The sequence below is a fragment of the Arachis hypogaea genome, chromosome 7, assembly GCF_003086295.3.
Source record: "Arachis hypogaea cultivar Tifrunner chromosome 7, arahy.Tifrunner.gnm2.J5K5, whole genome shotgun sequence".
NCBI lineage: Eukaryota > Viridiplantae > Streptophyta > Magnoliopsida > Fabales > Fabaceae > Arachis > Arachis hypogaea.
The window spans coordinates 46556589-46569367 of record NC_092042.1 but is presented as its reverse complement, the minus strand read 5'-3'; the positions used below and the strand labels follow the sequence as shown (position 1 = coordinate 46569367).

Sequence of the window (12779 nt, the reverse complement as noted above, 5' to 3'; positions counted from 1 at the left end):
ACAAAGCTAAGAGTTCATAGCTCTGCTACGCCATCACATGGCTCTTCTCCTTGCACCACATCCTCACACGGCTCTGCTACGCCACGCCACGCCACCACCGCGGCTCTGTTACAACGCACCGCCGCCGCAGCTATGCTACTTCGCAAGGACGTCGAAGCTCTGCTACTTCGCAAGGACGCCGCAGCTCTCTTACATCGCACCACCTCCTCGCCGTGCTCTTCTGCTTTGCTCTACGTCTCCTTTGCTAATCGTGCTGCCTCTGCTCCGTCTATCCCTGCTCGATTCGCTCTCTCATCGACGACAGGTAGGCTTTTAATTCTTTTTTCCTGATTTAGGCAATTAGGGTTCTTAATTCCCACTAGCCTGTGTTAAATTTAATTAGGGTTCCTATATCACAATTTCATTTTTAATTGGGATTTTTCTATGTCTGGTTCAATTTCTGCCATGCTGTCTATGTTAGAAGCTTTTTTCGTGTCACATTTGAGCATTGCTTGTTATTATTAGTGTTGAATTCTAGTTTTGTTCTTTATTCAATTTCTAATGAATTGGGGGTTTTAGCTTTCTCGTGTCATACCTACTGGATATGACCCTTGTTAATATGCTTCGTTGTAAGATCATAGAGCTAAGGGTGTTCGAAACTGATTCTAATGGAGACGATAATATTATCAGCTTTTATTCGGAATAATTCCAGTTCCTACTATTGATTGGATTGGCAAAATTAATATAAAATCAATAGAGACAGGACTTGAGGCTGATTTATCTTACAAATCAACTCATTCTTTTCTTGGATTTGGTGGAAATCAGAAAGTGGTCAAAGGGAAGATCCTTAATTCATAAACTTTGAATGTTCTGTATGAAGTTGATGGTCATTGGGATAGGTATTATATTGTCTTTAAAATTTTTCACTTATCGATTCTTAAACGATTAATTCTATTCTATGTTAGATTTATGCTAATTTCATAACTATTTTGATGGGGCAGAACAATAAAGTGAAGGATACAAATAACAGGAATGCGAGAGTGATATATGATGCAAAAGAAGTCATTAATGGGCTGCAAGCACCAATTGTTAAGGATGCAGAGGTAACATATATAAGACTATTCTCTATGTTAAGCACCAATTTCAAGATTTCAGAGATTTTGGTTGATTTATGTTTGCAGCACCAATCAGATGGATAATGTGGATAAGAGACCAGGGATGTTGAGGAGCCCAAAATACACCAACAAGCGTGTTGATGAAGTATTTTCGGCCAGAAAGTCCAAGTTTGGAGTTGTTTCTGGAAAAGAAAATGCAAAGGTTATTTTATTTGCCAAACTCATGATTCTTATTCAGCTTGGTTGGTTTACTTCTTCATTCAATCACAGTTCTCTCATTATTTTATAGTTATCGAGGTTAAAGTTTGAACAAATTAAAATTGTTACTATCTTACTATGTTCAGGAAAATCCATCTTTGGAGAAAACTACTACTAGTAACTTGAAGAATGTTTTGGTTTTTTCTACTTCAGCTGCCAAGAGACAGCAAGGGAGTTCATGGTTTGCCTCATTGTCTATTCATCACTTGATATCATTGTCAACTTTTCACTATTTTTTATTCTATTCATAATTGTTGGCAGCATGGAGAATTCTGCTACTTCAGGTGAAGTTAACAATGATGGTATATTGCAAGCTTGTCAAACAACTGCCGAGTGTAGCCAAGTCAATTTTCAAAGTGTTTCTGAACTTTTCTCAGCTGCTGATAAATCTTCTGGATTGACTGCAGTTGATGTGGTATGAAATCATAAGTTGTGGGATTATAATTTAGATTCTGTATTTTAAGGAGGTTATCACTTGATATTATAGGGCAAAGCATTAAGAGGTCTGGCTGCACCAAAGCCATGTGCCCGAACTGGTTTAGCTGCTGACTCAACTGAAAGATGTGGAGATATGATATCAAGCTTTGCAGCCAATTCCATATCCGAATACCATATTCTCGGTCGAAAGGCTCCTCTGGATCTTACTTTAAAGACCGGTATGCGGGTGATATCATCATCTTCTTTGAATTGGTGAGAGGATATATATTTTTGTGCTTTGTAAAGATTTCTTTTACTTGCTAGCACACTATGGTTCCAATATCCTTGTTGTGTCCTTTGTTTTCATTCTGCATAAACCATATTTATATCCAAGTTTCAGGGTCCATAGGTCACTTACACATCATATCAAGCCCAAATTCTCCTTCCCGCCATGTACTACAACAGGTCAAAATGTGAGAGGCTCCCAGGGCTTCAAGGTTTTGCACTCATGGATGTATCCTCAATCCATCCTGCCACCATCTCTCACATCAGTGCTAAGCTCATCAACAGCAGATGCAGGTTTGTCAAGTAGCTTTCAAACGGATCCCATTCCTTGCCTGCATATCATCTTCCTCTCCATTTTTCACAAGTTACAATATTCTCTTTTTTATGCAATAGAATTGGAGTTCTTAAGGAAACGACAAGTTGCTTGGGAAGAATCATTCCAGGACCTCTATTACATGCTTTGAAATAACACATGTGGCATCTTTTATGGTAATTATATGTTCTTTTTACTTTGCTATTTCCTTTATCCTTTTTATGTTGCTGTGCTATCCTTTTGAATTCTCATTAGTGTCAGTGTTTTGTGATATTATTTAAATGTTTTATGCATAATGATGAACTATCATAATCAAAATGCACTTGTTTCTTCACTAGTATAGGCTAAGCTTTTTCTTCTGTGAATTTGTGTATTTATACATGATGAAATTTTGTGGTGATGTTTTACTCCCTTCACAGTTTGCACTTCTCAGTTTGTCGTAAAGGAATATTGGCATGTCTCTAATCATGCATACTTTATGTAAAATTTATTAAATCTTAGTTATTTCACATTTTAATTCTTAAGTAGTTGGTTCACTTTCTTGTGAAAAGTAATGTATGATGAAACTTGTGTTACAGTTTGCCACTATCCTGGATTCCTGGGTATAAAACTATAAATAGTACCAAAAAATAGTTTATCAATAAATCAACACTTAAGGTAAAATCAGGAATGTTGAAATTAAGAACTTGCACATGCTTCTTTTACAGCTGCAAATAATCATGCTAACATGCTAGGAATTGAAGTAAACCAGCCTTGGCATGCAAACCAACAGAAGTTTATGAAAAGAAGTGTCAGCCTTGATCGCAGTTAATCTTAAAATTGATATTGTTCAATATAACGAAAAACTTTTTCTTTTGTAACTGAATTCCTTCTTCCATTCGACATTTTCCGTATAGTTAATGTTCGCATTAATCTTGCCCCCACTAAAAATAGTTTCAACTTGCACACACTCTCTCTCGCTTTCAAAAACTGTGCATTTACCAAACTTCTTTTTTTCCTTTTACTAATGCTAAGGTAAAGGTAAACCATGATAAGAAAAAAACAAGAGTTTTGTTACTAATGATTTATTACATTTTCAATCCCATTCATTTCAGTTATAACATATAACTTAAGCATAAGGCTATTTCTCCTTGTATTTTGTTTCTCATTTCTACATTTTATAAATTGGTGTCCTTTCTTGTCTGTGTATATTCCAGGCCAAAATTGTAGATTTTTTAACATGCAAGTGAAAGTAGAAGCTGATGAATTTAAAATTTAAAAATTCGTAGACAATGTTTATGAACTGATCAGGTTTTAAATTTAACTTTTTTATTTTTAAATAGAAGTTATTTGAATTTGTGTGCTTTTTATGCAACTTCAACTAAATAGTTGTTTCTATGGGTGGTTAACTTTTCTAAGTAACTACATGTTTGAATTCCTGTGTAGAAAAGCTCTGGATCATGGTTGTGGCCAAAGCTTTTCTCTATTGATAGAAACTAGATTGCCTGCTAACAATTTAGGTCCATAATTTACTGTTGTGGCTTTCTGGGTATGTCTGATTCAATGTTTTTAAAAGGGAATGCATGCCATGGAATTTGAAACTTGTAGTGATTTTGTTGATTGGCAATGAGAACTATTTACTGTATAGTTTAGAGAACTGTGTGAGGGATTATGCTTCTTTTTGTTAAGGGGATAAACAAAAGGTTATGAAAGAGGACCGTATTACTTGTGAGGGAATCGTGAATATAGAGTTGGCCGAGTTTTAGCATTGTTAACTACTTGCAAGCTCTTGGAGTAAGGGGTGGACATGTTCTATGGCATGATATAGTAATATTTTGGAGGTTAAGAATTGATCATGCCATGTCACAAGAGAATTATTCTGGATGCGTTTTACCGAGTGATAGTCAATATTCAAATTCAGTAGATAAAATAGATTAATGCTCTGAGGCTTAGCAAAATTTACAATCACAAATTGCTTGTCAAACTATATGAAAAGTTGTTTTGGAATATAAGGTAGTAGTGCACTATCGTTGTGATTCATGAATGTTGCATGCATATAGATCCTTGTGCATATATATCTTTGGTATTCTTCAAGTCAAGGCTAATGCTAGCAAGTTAATTCCATAGCTATTAATGTATGATTAAGCAGGGTAAGATAATTCCAAGTTAATTCCACTTATGCACACTTTTCTATATAATTATGCAGGATAACAATGAAGATTAAGCAATGAAGATTAAGCTGACTGTTATTGTGGTTTATTGACTAAGATAGAGTGTTATTTAGAATCTTTGCATGTATGGTTGACTAATGGCTTTTATTAGAAGATACTTTTATTGGCTAAGTGATATTATGGTTTTCATATGGCTATGCTTACTTTAGTGCGAGATGTATGAATTTTTACAGTTAACTTTATTCTAATACTTTTGGATCAATATTATAAATATATTTTGGTTAGAGATAATTTTTATTATTTAAAGAAATTATTTAGTATAATTATGTATTTATTTTTATTTTGTAATATTCAACTCATTTAAATAAAAATGCAGAATTATTATACATGTAATTATATTAGCTATTATGTTGTATTAATAATTATTAGATATATATATATATATATATATATATATATATATATATATATATATACAAAAAAAATGAGACCTAAAGCTACACTTATATACAGTAGCTATAGCATACACAAAAAAAAATGAGACCTAAGGCTACACTTATATATAGTAGCTATAGTATACAAAAAAGAGGGACCTAAGGCTACGCTTATAAAAAGTAGCTATGGTATACAATGTGGCTACGCTTTACAGGTGATGCAGTAGCGTTGAAAAGCGTAGCCTATTCAGGAAAAATGAAAGCTGAAAAGCGTAGCCTTTGGTCCTCGACAGCATCAATTGAAAAGCGTAGCCTATTCCCAAACGCTAAAAGCGTAGCCATTGGTGCATAAAAGCGTAGCCTTTGAGAATAGGCAACGGCCGAATAGGAATCACTCCAAAAAGCGTAGCCGTAGCCCAAAAAGCGTAGCTATAGCCTAAGGCATCATTTTTTTTTCACTTTTAGCTACACTTTTCAAGTGTACCTGAATGGGTGTTTTTCTTGTAGTGTTCCATAATAATTTGAATCAGCCTAACTGAGATCTACAAGATGACCATAGCTTGCTTCATACCAACAATCTCCGTGGGATCGACCCTTACTCATGTAAGGTTTATTACTTGGACGACCCAGTGCACTTGCTGGTTATTAGTGTGAAGTTGTGAAGAAAGTGCTGAGTTATAAACGCGCATACCAAGTTGAGCGCCATTGTTAGAGATCACAATTTCGTGCACCAGCCTTAAATTTGGTATGTTTAATCCCCTCTTATTACCATTCGATGCCTTGATATATGCGTTAAGTGATTTCAGGAATTATAGGGCAGGAATGGCTCAGAGGATGGAAAGGAAGCATGTAAAAGTGGAAGGAATACAAGAAACTGAAGGAATTGCCAATGCTGTCAGCCTGACCTCTTCGCACCCAAATGGTCATAACTTGAGCAACAAAGGTTCAAATGAGGCAGTTGCAATTGCGTTGGAAAGCTAACATCCGGTGCTTCGCAACGACATATAATTTACCATAGCTGATGATGACCTAAATTCACTACCCCCTTTAAAAATTTAGTGAATCAGTTCTTTTGGCAAGCACACCAAAATTATCGCCAAGTAATAACCCACAGTGGAGTGAGATCGTATCCACAGAGATTGGCAAATCCAAGAAGTTTTAATTGATTAATGAATTAGTCAAGCGGATCAATAAGATTGTGAAGTGCAAAATTATAAATGGCATAAATGTAAATGACTAGAATATAAAGAAAAGCAATAAAGTGCAGAATTAGAAAATGCAGAATGTAAAGTGTTGAATCATAAATGACTTGAATGTAAATGGGAATGGAGAATTGTTGAATGTAAACTTAAGCTATAAAGAAATGGATAGATAAGAATGGGGGAATTTATTGAGATTGGGAGATGTTGTCTCTTTGGATCAAATCTAGCTTATATCTTCTTCAATCATGCAACTCATTGACCTCTTGGCACTTGGTGCACGAAATTGCAATCACACTCTTGCAATTCCACACAACTAACCAGCAAGTGCACTGGGTCGTCCAAGTAATACCTTACGTGAGTAAGGGTCGATCCCACGGAGATTGTCGGCTTGAAGCAAGCTATGGTTATCTTGTAACTCTTAGTCAGGATATCAATAATTCTCATGTTTAATTGTGAAAAGTAAAAGAACATGAAATAAATACTTGTTTTGCAGTAATGGAGAACAGGTTGAGGTTTTTGAGATGCTCTATCTTCTGAATCTCTGCTTTCCTACTGTCTTCTTCTTCATGCACGCAAGGCTCCTTCCATGGCAAGCTGTATGTAGGGTTTCACCGTTGTCAATGGCTACCTCCCATCCTCTCAGTGAAAATGTTCAACGCGCTCTGTCACAGCACGGCTAATCATCTGTCGGTTCTCAATCAGGTTGGAATAAAATCCAGTGATTCTTTTGCGTCTGTCACTAACGCCCAGCCGTCAGGAGTTTGAAGCTCGTCACAGTCATTCAATCCTTGAATCCTACTCAGAATACCACAGACAAGATTTAGACCTTCCAGATTCTCTTGAATGCCACCATCAATTCTAGCTTATACCACGAAGATTCTGATTAAGGAATCCAAGAGATATTCACTCAATCTAAAGTAGAACGGAGGTGGTTGTCAGGCACACGTTCATAGGTGAGAATGATGATGAGTGTCACGGATCATCACATTCATCAAGTTGAAGAACAAGTGATATCTTAGAATAGAAGCAAGCATGATTGAATGAAAAACAGTAGTAATTGCATTAATCCATCAAGACACAGCAGAGCTCCTCACCCCCAACCATGGGGTTTAGAGACTCATGCCGTAGAAGATAAAATAAGAAACGTGTAATGTGTCATGAGGTAAAGATACAATGTCAAAAGGTCCTATTAATAGTGAACTAGTAACCTAGGGTATATAGAAATGAGTAAATGACGTAAAAATCCACTTCCGGGGTCCACTTGGTGTGTGCTTGGGCTGAGCATTGAAGCTTTCATGTGTAGAGACTTTTCCTGGAGTTAAACGCCAGCTTTTGTGCCAGTTTGGGCGTTTAACTCCAATTTTTGTGCCAGTTCCGGCGTTAAACGCCGGGAATTCTGAAGCTGATTTGCAACGCCAGTTTGGGCCATCAAATCTCGAACAAAGTATGGATTATTAGACGTTGCTGAAAATCCCAGGATGTCTACTTTCCAACGCATTTGAGAGCGCGTCAATTGGGCTTCTGTAGGTCTAGAAAATCCAGTTTGAGTGCAGGGAGGTCAGAATCCAATAGCATCTACAGTCCTTTTTCCGCCTCTGAATCAGATTTTTGCTCAGGTCCCTCTATTTCAGCCAGAAATTACCTGAAATCATAGAAAAACACACAAACTCATAGTAAAGCCCAGAAAAGTGAATTTTAAATAAAAACTAATAAAAACATACTAAAAACTAACCAAAACATACTAAAAACATACTAAAAACAGTGCCAAAAAGCGTATAAATTATCCGCTCATCACAACACCAAACTTAAATTGTTGCTTGTCCCCAACCAACTGAAAATCAATTAGGATAAAAAGAAAAGAACATACTATAGACTCCAAAATATCAATGAAACTTAGCTCCAATTAGATGAGCGGGACTAGTAGCTTTTTGCTTCTGAGCAGTTTTGGCATCTCACTTTATCCTTTGAAGATTAGAATGATTGGCATCTATAGGAACTCAGAATTCAGATAGCGTTATTGATTCTCCTAGTTAAGTGTGATGATTCTTGAACATAGCTACTTTATGAGTCTTGGCTGTGGCCCAAAGCACTCTGTCATCCAGTATTACCACTGGATACATACATGCCACAGACACATAACTGGGTGAACCTTTTTAGATTGTGACTCAGCTTTGCTAGAGTCCCCAATTAGAGGTGTCCAGGGTTCTTAAGCACACTCCTTTTGCCTTGGATCACTTTTTATCTCTCTCTCTCTTTTTTCTCTTTCATTTTTTTTTGAATTCACTACTTTTTTCTTGCTTCAAGAATCAATTTGATGATTTTTCAGATCCTCAATAATATTTTTCCTTTTCCATCATTCTTTCAAGAGCCAACAAGTTTAACATTCTTTAATCAACAAATTCAAAAGACATATGCACTGTTCAAGCATTCATTCAGAAAACAAAAAGTATTGTCACCACATCAAGCTAATTCAGCTAGTTTCACAGATGAATTCGAAATCCTGCACTTCTTGTTCTTTTGTGATTAAAGCATTTTTCATTTAAGAGAGGTGATGGATTCATAGGACATTCATAGCTTTAAGGCATAGACATTTAATTTTTTTAATCATGAATTAAGAACAAGACTCAAAGATAAACATAAGATAAGACTAATAGTAATAGAAAACAAAAATTTAAATGACTCTAAAATAGACTCCTAATGATAGAGGTTATCACAGAGTTAGGACTCAACAACCTTGATCTTGAGAAGTGGATGCTCCCTCAACTTGTGGGGTATTTGACCCTTCAAGGGAGAGCTTCTGGCGCTTTAGCTCCTGTAGCTCACGCCCCTGCTTCTCTTGTTCCTTCAGCAGTTTGCAGAGCATGCAGTTTTGATTCTGCTGTTCTTCCTTAATTTGTTCCATAGCTTCTTGCAGCTTGGCAACAGATGCTTCTAGGCGGGTCCAGTAGTCAATTTCAGGGAGTTCAGGGAGGAACTCATGCGCCCTCCTTTTGATAGAATTATCTTGCATTTGTCCTTCCATTGACTTCTTGGTGATTGGATGCTCAATTGGGATGAATTCATCTACTCCCATCCTCACCCCAGCATCTTTACATAGCAAAGAGATTAAGCTTGGGTAAGCCAGTTTGGCTTCAGTGGAATTCTTGTTTGCAATTGTGTAAATCTCACAAGCAATCAGATGATGAACCTCCACTTCTTTTCCCAGCATAATGCAATGAATCATCACTGCTCTCTTGATAGTGACCTCAGAACGGTTGCTAGTGGGCAATATGGAATGCCCAATGAAGTCTAGCCAACCTCTTGCAATTGGTTTGAGATCTCCCCTCTTGAGTTGGTTTGGGACACCTTTTGAATTGGTTGTCCACTTAGTTCCAAGGAGGCATATGTCCTCTAGAACTTGATCCAACCCCTTATCTGCTCTCACCATTCTCCTATTAAAGGATTCAGGATCATCTTGTAGTTGAGGCAATTTGAAGACCTCTCTTATTTTATCCAGATGGAAGTAAATAATTCTCCCTCTGACCATGGTTCTGTAGGTATGAAAAGCAGTTCCAGTCATTCTCTGCTTATCTGTCAGCCACAGATTTGAGTATAATTCCTAAACCATGTTTCTTCCAACCTTTGTCTCAGGGTTGGTTAGAACTTCCCATCCTCTATTTCGAATTTGCTCTTAGATCTCCGGATATTCATCTTCTTTCAGATCGAATTTAACTTCCGGGATCACTGACCTTAGACCCATTATTTTGTGGTAATGGTCTGCATGTTCTTTGGTTAAGAACCTCTCTTGACTCCAAAGATCCTTTGGAGCATTCTCTTTCTTGCCTCTAGAATTGGTTTGTTTTCCTTTGGGAGCCATGATCTTGATGAGCCTTAGCTTAGTGATCACGGAAAAACACACCAAACTTAGAGGGTTGCTTGTCCTCAAGCAAAAGAAAAGAAAGAGGAGAGAGAGGAGGAGAGCAAATTCAAATGGTGGGGAAAGGGGGATGGCCGAACGTATATTTATAAGGTAGGGGGGAGAGATTTCGAAAATTTTGAAGGAGATTTAAGAAGATATGGAAAGAATTTAAGAGATATTTGAGTTTTTTTGAAGAAGATTTGGAAGGGATTTGAAAGAGATTTGAAAAATGATTTTAATTTTTAATATTTGAATGTGAATGATGAAAGTTTGAAATGTGTTTATGCAGAAAATTATGGATCAAAACAAGAAATTTTGAAAAAAATTGAAGTGGAAAGCAAAATCTCTGTCCCCCACCTATCTGGCGTTAAACGCCCAGAATGGTATCCATTCTGGTGTTTAATGCCCAAATGTTGGCCATTATGGGCGTTTAACGCCTAGCCAGGTACACTGGCTGGCGTTAAATGCCAGAAACCCTTTTATCACTGGGCGTTTTGCTAAACGCCTAGGATGCTGCACACCTGGCGTTAAACGCCCAGAATGGTGCCCATTCTGGCGTTTAACACCCACAATGGTACCTTTACTGGCGTTAAACGCCCAGAATGGTATCCATTCTGGCGTTTAACGCCCAAAGTACCCCTTACTGGCATTTTTTCGCCAGCAAGCTTCTTTTCTCTGCTTTTTGCACTGAATCCTTCTGTAACTCTGTGTATTCCTTCAATTTTGATGATTGCCCTTTGAGAATATGTATCAAACTTTTATTAAATAGAATAGATAACCTGCTAATGACTGGGTTGCCTCCCAGCAAGCGCTTCTTTATTGTCTTTAGCTGGACCTTTTACTGAGATTCATTCAAGCCTAAGTTTTGAGCATTCTTGCTCAAAATTGCTTTCAAGATAATGTTTGATCCTCTGTCCATTAACAATGAACTTTTTGTCAGAATCAATATCCTGAAGCTCAACATATCCATATGGTGAGACCCCTGTAATCACATACGGACCCCTCCACTGGGATTTAAGTTTTCCTGGGAATAGTCTGAGCCTAGAGTTGAAGAGTAGAACTTTTTGTCCTGGCTCAAAGACTCTGGATGACAACTTCTTGTCATGCCACTTCTTTGCCTTTTCCTTATAAATTTTTGCATTTTCAAAGGCACTGAGTCTGAATTCCTCTAGCTCATTTAGCTGGAGCAATCTTTTTTCACCAGCTAACTTAGCATCCATGTTTAGGAATCTGGTTGCCAGTAGGCTTTATGTTCCAGTTCCACGGGCAGATGACAAGCCTTCCCATACACAAGTTGGTATGGAGAGGTTCCTATAGGAGTCTTGAAGGCTGTTCTGTATGCCCACAGAGCATCATCCAAGCTCTTTGCCCAATCCTTTCTACGGGTAATAACAGTCCGTTCCAGGATTCTTTTTAGCTCTCTATTAGAGACTTCAGCTTGCCCATTTGTCTGTGGGTGATACGGAGTTGCTACTTTGTGGCTAATTCCATACCGAACCATAGCAGAGTAGAGCCGTTTATTGCAGAAATGAGTGCCCCCATCACTGATTAGTACTCTGGGAACACCAAACCTGCTGAAGATGTGTTTCTGTAGGAATTTCAGTATGGTCTTGGTATCATTATTGGGTGTGGCAATTGCTTCTACCCATTTAGACACATAGTCTACTGCCACTAGAATATAAGTGTTTGAGTATGATGGTGGGAAGGGACCCATGAAGTCAATTCCCCATACATCAAACAATTCAATCTCTAGGATCCCTTGTTGAGGCATGGCGTAACCATGAGGCAAGTTACCAGCTCTTTGGCAACTGTCACAGTTACGCACAAACTCCCGGACATCCCTATAGATAGTAGGCCAGTAGAATCCGCATTGGAAGACCTTAGTGGCTGTTAGCTCACCTCCGAAATGTCCCCTATACTGCGATCCATGGCAATGCCACAGGATCCTTTGTGCTTCCTCTCTAGGTACACATCTGCGGATTATTCCGTCTGCACATCTCTTAAAGAGATATGGCTCATCCCATAGGTAGTACTTGGCATCTGAAATTAATTTTTTTCTTTGCACCCTGCTGTACTCCTGTGGTATGAACCTCACAGCTTTATAATTTGCAATATCTGCAAACCATGGTTCTTCCTGGATGGCAAAGAGTTGCTCATCTGGAAAGGTTTCAGAGATCTCAGTAGAAGGGAGGGACGCCCCAGCTACTGGTTCAATTCGGGACAGATGATCAGCTACCTAGTTCTCTGTCCCTTTTCTGTCTCTTATTTCTATATCAAACTCTTGCAGAAGAAATACCCACCTTATGAGCCTGGGTTTTGAATCCTGCTTTGCGAGTAAGTATTTAAGATCAGCATGGTCAGTGTACACAATCACTTTTGACCTTACTAAGTAGGATCTAAACTTGTCAATGGCATAAATCACTGCAAGTAATTCTTTTTCTGTGGTTGTGTAATTCTTCTGTGCATCATTTAGAACACGGCTAGCATAATAAATGACGTGCAGAAGCTTGTTATGCCTCTGTCCCAACACTGCCCCAATGGCATGGTCATTGGCATCACACATTAGTTCAAATGGTAATGTCCAGTCTAGTGCAGAGATGACTGGTGCTGTGACCAACTTGGCTTTCAGGGTTTCAAATGCCTGCAGACACTGTGTGTCAAACACAAATGGTGTGTCAGCAGCTAGCGGGTTACTCAGAGGTTTTGCAATTTTTGAAAAATCCTTTAT

The 12779-nt window shown here is 37.9% G+C and overlaps 1 long non-coding RNA gene across 1 annotated transcript; it reads left to right on the top strand.

Moving 5' to 3' along the window:
- Positions 1–770: 770 nt before the first annotated feature.
- On the top strand, positions 771–1241 carry LOC112704072 (uncharacterized). Its single transcript, XR_003154762.3, has 3 exons — positions 771–878; positions 981–1082; positions 1161–1241. It is a non-coding gene; the product is annotated as an uncharacterized lncRNA (long non-coding RNA).
- The last annotated feature ends 11538 nt before the right edge of the window (positions 1242–12779 follow it).